This window comes from Chanos chanos, chromosome 3 (assembly GCF_902362185.1).
Source record: "Chanos chanos chromosome 3, fChaCha1.1, whole genome shotgun sequence".
In the NCBI taxonomy this organism is placed as follows: domain Eukaryota; kingdom Metazoa; phylum Chordata; class Actinopteri; order Gonorynchiformes; family Chanidae; genus Chanos; species Chanos chanos.
In genome coordinates, this window is record NC_044497.1 from 10,158,115 (window position 1) to 10,164,114 (window position 6,000).

The window sequence follows — 6,000 nt, forward strand, 5'->3', positions numbered from 1 at the left end:
TACTGTCACTCTGAGCAGCACTTTACACAAAAATATAAAATTTAAAAAAAATAAATAATTATTAAAAAAAAAAAAAACACTGAGCGTAAACACATTTACTCTGAGTCTGAAAACTCCACTACGTGCCGTTTGAGATGTCTTGATAAACCACGGCATATTGCTACACAGCCCCTGCATCTGAAAGATGCTGTTGGCAGCTGCCCAACCGCACTCTTACCTGGATCTGCACGGATCTGAACCATCTGAATCAGAGTGCGCTTTTTCCCCCCTGTCAGGCCCACACAATGTCACTTCTTGTTATTTTAGCTCAGTGTCACTGTCCAGACCCATCCATGATACAATAGAGGTTGTCTGAGAAAACATTATTGTTATTCTCTAGCAGAATAGGAAGAGTGGAGAGTCGGGAACAGAGAGGCACATTGTCTGTGAGCTCAGCCCTCTACTGTTGTTTCCTCCTCCAGGTCTTCCCTCCTCCCCGAATGAGGGGAAAGCAGCCAAATGACGGAAAGGTGATTCATCATTGGTCTACGACAGCTGCAAACTGGATTAGCCCTCCCCCAATCAACATGCAAAGCGGTTTAGCCAAGGTAAGCAGACAGGGGAGGGGGGCCGAGGGGAGAGGTGGGGGGGGGGGGGGGGCAGGAGGGGACACAATCCTGCTAAAGGTAGCTGCTGGAAGATGGGAACTTGTTGAACAGAAGCAAGTCAAGCATGACACCCCTAGCATCTTCAGCAGATCTTTCATCTGCAATTGACACTATCTGAAATTTATCTGTACTCCCTCTCCAGGCCTACTGACAGTTCCTAATGATGGTCAGAGGTGCTTCCCGTGGGCCTGTCTGTGCCTGGGGCTGCTGGGGAGGAGGAGGGGGGGGGGGCACGCTTACTGGGAGAAGCAGAAAAAAAAAAAGAAGGAGCACTTTAGAGAGCCAGCAGCCACAGTGCATCTCTCACTGTAAGAATGACTGGAAACGAGAACATGCAGAACATGTGGAGCCACATATGTTTCTTATGACACTACAAATGCTGCTATTACTCTTCCTAGTTGACAGTTACATTTTGCTGTCCACTTCTGCCCCGGCTCTTTCTTTTCGACTTCAAGTAAAAGCCATATACCTGTACCGCGCCACTATACTGCTATATTGGGCCTGAACTGAGCCCACCATCTCAACAAAGGATGCAACAAGGTCATGGGTATTCAATCATTCCCCAAAAATGTTGAAAAATCCCGGCATGAATTTTTAATGGTGGGCTGTTTACATGAGCAGAGGTAACTTGAGATGTTTGGTTTTAGAGGGTTTTTTTCCCCTCTCTCTCTCTCTCTCTCTCTCTCTTTCTTTCTTTCGCTCTCCTCTCTCTTTAAAGGCTTTTCTCTTTGCACTATGACCGAGTCTTCGTGAATAGTGGTCAAGCCTCAGAAATTCCCCATTCTTCTTTCTCCCTACTCCATTCAGCCATACCAACTCTACACTCTCAAACAGTACGTTGAGCAGATATCATCCATAAACCCAAAACAAAGACAAAGAAAGATTGCGTTAATTTTTTCTTAGAAAATGAAAACAGTCGAAGTTAGCAGTCAATTCTGATAAAGAGCGAGTTGCGTTCTAAGAGCGCGACAGAGCCGTAACCGTACTGATGGCTCTGCCGCGGTAAAACCCATGTTGCCAGCAGGTCAGACACACCAGGTGAGGGAGGGAGGGGGGGGGGGGGTTGCTTTTAAAAGCAAAAACAAGCCCGTCTTTTGCACCACTAAATATTTATTGTTTAAAAGACTGCATTCAGCATCTTTGATGTCCCTTTCAATTCAACCTGAACGAGCTCCCTTTGATGACGGTAGAACAAAGCCGAGGGAGATGGAGCGTTGGAAGCGTCATCAAAAAAAGCCAAACATGCCTCACTCATGACTGTTTGTACGGCTTTTTGTCTCGCTTTACTTATTTCAAGAACTGCGTTTCCATTGGCAAACACTGCCCGGGCTTTTAACATAGATCATCACCGCATGCTGGCTGTCAGAGCTGCCGTGGCAGAGGATGGTTAAGACCTGAGTATTTTTATTTGAAAAAAAAAAAAAATACCAATAAATAGACTGGACTAAAGTAGTCTCTCCCTTAAATAAATGTCAGTCCTCCAAAGGTCCAACACAATGACCACAAAATATTTTATTTCGGGGAAGATGAGGCATCCAAAGGGGAATATCAAACAAAAGGAAAGATTATCATTCGGGAAATTTGAGAAATCATCTCGAAAGCTTAATATTCATTCTTTGCCAGTCCCTCAACATAGAGTTAATGTGATTTTAAATCTATATAGCATAGTGTGTATATTCCTTTGAATTTTATAGATTATGTAAACCATATGTTGTGAGTTACTAGTTTTGAAAAACAACGCTTTAATCAAAATAACTCTAAAACAACTAATCCGCACTTAAGCTGGTCAGCTGAATCCACATGGTGGCCCAGGAAAAATAAATCCACTCACAAAGAATGCAGATGTAGACGACAATTAGATACAGATGTGAGTGGAATTAGACACAGTTTACAAAATGCTACACTTCACTTGTCTCTATGTGCATGACAAGAATGGACACCACCAAACCTAGCCATATTGATTGTCTTATACTAAAGGGGCACAGCAAATAATAAAAAAGCTAATAAAAAATAACAGGCCCGGGCTCTTTTTTATCATCAACCATCCAGTTAGGCATGATCATGTCATACGCTAAATTACTGAAAGTTAGCAGTGACATGGATTTTTTTTTGTTTGTTTGTTTTGTTTTTTGAGAAAAAATAAAATCAAAATATATATTTCTAATGTATTAGGCATATTAGTTAAATACTACTATTACATAACAGAACAATATATAAAAAAAAAAAAAAACTTCATCACTTACCACACGTTTATGTGAGGTCTGCAGAAAATCTTACTAACTAGTCATCTAATTTCATGCCTAATTTCACCTTCTGCCTTGAAATGACTACATATGCTTAAAAACTACCAAACCACAAATATACACATGCACATACATACACACATACTATTCTAAGTGGTAGGGTCATTAATTTGAGGAAACAGTGCATAATTGGACTTTCTAGAATTTTCAGACTTATCTGTAATTAAAATGTTAATCCTTAACAGATGTGTGGTTTGTTGATGTGCAATTTGTCTCTCTCATTTTGTTCAATCTGACATGGTGCTCCAGCAATTCACTGAATAGCTACATTAAATCTGTTAATACTGTGCTCTTCAACCCTCAAAATTATTTCCAGAAGGCAAGCTCTCCTTGAGTAGCCATCCGACAAGATTTAAGGTATACATTTTATCACATTCTCCCTACCGCAGCGCCCTTAACTACAGAACAACAGCAAAAACCAAACAAACTCAACATTACCCACACGCAGGCAATTAAAGAAAAAAAAAAATACTGATATTACGCTGGTCACTATTGCCCAAACCAACCACGACGTCATATATATGAGAAAACCCTTTTAAGGAATTATTTCGCAAATTTGTATTTTAATGTCGCTTCCCTGTCTATTCTATCAGATGAGAAAAAAGAAATAAAATAAACTACACGACCGAACAACTAGCAATCATAGTCATCTAAGAAATAATGGTTAATCCTCAAAAGACTAGATTATTTTCAATTATATTCTAAATCAAGAATGTATTACGAGTGATTGAGGGCAATGAAAAATATTTTTCTCGCCTTTTCTCAATCCGGTTAAAAAACGATCATCAAGAGAGCAACCTAAAAACATGAGGCAATATATAATCCGAAATTACAATTAAGGCTCTATGGTTTCCTTATTAGCTTGTTTACATAAACAGAACAGTTGATCTCACATAAACAAACAGAGGAGAATTTCTGATAGCCGAGAGTGGACATCAGTTGGGCTCCTCAGCCTTCACTTCCTGTTCCAATGGCAACATTTTCCTGGGACAATCAGTGGCTTGTTAACAAAATAACACCCTACTGTATTTAGTAAACAGCCTCAGCTTGCTAATCGCTCACAATGGGCTTAAGGCTTCCATTTCCTGTGTCTCTTTCTCATAAACAGTTGAGCAGAGGAGTATCAATTAGCTCTCTCTGTCTTTCAGCGCAACCCATTCCCGGCTCTGAAAGAGCTCAACGGCACACATACGGAACACACTGAGCCTTCAGCAAACAACACACAGCACGGGGCTGCTCGCATGGCAGCTTATCAAGGAGAGTGTAATTCACACAAGCCGGTACCTTATTAAAACAAATAGAGTGGGCAAACAACCTAAATCAAGCAACTCATTATCTGTTTATTTAATAAGCCGCAGTATTGTGTGAAAGAATAGACAAAACTGACCGAGAAGGAAACAACACTTCTGGACATTAAAGACACTGATAACTCTCCCCCGCCCCCCCAAAAAATGAATGGCTCTCACATATTGTTTTCTAATGCATTTTCAATATACCAACGCAATTAAACATATTCCTCATACATTCCTAAAAAAATGTTTTCTTAATTTAATCAAATCGCTAAATGGAAGAATTTTGTAAAACAGGACTAAAAAAAAGGTCAATTTTTATTCAAGTCCGGAGACACATACCTATTTACAAGTACGTCCTACACGTAAAGTTACAGAATTGTACAAAATTTTATTGTGAAATTGTAAATTGCTACAAGGCCATACTGAACACAAAAAAATCTAAATGTTGACAACTGCGTTTTTGTGACTGCTGTCTGCCGACGTCTTCTAAGTCATGGGTGTACAGAGGCCGGCTGCTTATACGTCTCCTAACTGAATTCCTGCCGGCTGCAGATGGCATTGGATGTCAACTGCTTTAACTGAGTTGGTTTTGTTTATTCTGCCAGCTGAAAAGAGGTCTCCAGTGGGGACCTGTATGTTTTGCTTGTTGGGTGAAAAATGTTAACTTATTTGGCATTGGGATTTCCTTTAGCAGAAAAGGCTCCGTTATTAATTACTGTATCTCTCATCCCAGCAGCCACTACACCTGTTTAAATGCATCAAAAAAGGGCTTTGTTGCCTCAAGGCTGAGAGAGATGAAAACAGTAAAATGTAAAAACTGTGAGGGCGCTGACCAGGTGGTCGACTTCTGAGCTGTACATAGCACAGAGAGACTCATCAGAGATTCAGATATTAGTACCAGAATGGGACATTAAAACAGCTAAACATCTTTAAATTAATGGCACCACTACAACTTAGTTTTTAATGATTAGGAAACAGAAAACGTAAATATCCCTGTGTAAATTCACCTACCCTTTTTAAAAATTTTTTTTATTATATATATATATCGCTGACATTTTCAAAGACCTGGGTAAATTTTGTCACACTGAATCACTAATCACAAATGGTGTGCTTGTTTGCTTGTGTCGATATATTATGTCTTTCCACACAAATATTCTAATTTCAGTTTCAAGGCCCAGCATCTTTGTTAAATATGCTTATTTCACCGAGCACTTTATTTATATTGATATTGGTGCTAAATCGTGTAAATGTGGTCATGCCGACTATTATATTTAACTTAAAGTTATTAACTTTCTCAAGACAGTAAATGTTCTACACGCATTCATTTCAAACTAACAGAATTTTTATTTCAAAAGTTTGTAATGTATTGTAGTTCTCTTAAGCTGCACTATTGCTCATGGCCCGGATGTACTTTTGTTAAAGTTCTTTAATAATTTTCCTATTAACTGATCATATCTGCAAAATGGAGAGAGTGGCAGGCAATTTGGATCTCATATTTGATCTTTGATCAGTTGAATTACTTAAGTAACAGTTCATTTTATTGAACTTAATATGTGCATTTCACTTTCACTTGGTACTATGTAGTATTTAACATAGTGCAACTTTAGAAAGACACAAGCCACAGAACACTGAAAAAGTGAAATACACTGACATACTGGCTGCTTACAGAAAATAAAATCGGTACTCACTACAATTATGGTTGAATCCTTGTACTTTTCCTTTATTCCTTGTCTTATTGCTTATCTTCTGCTGAGCGTT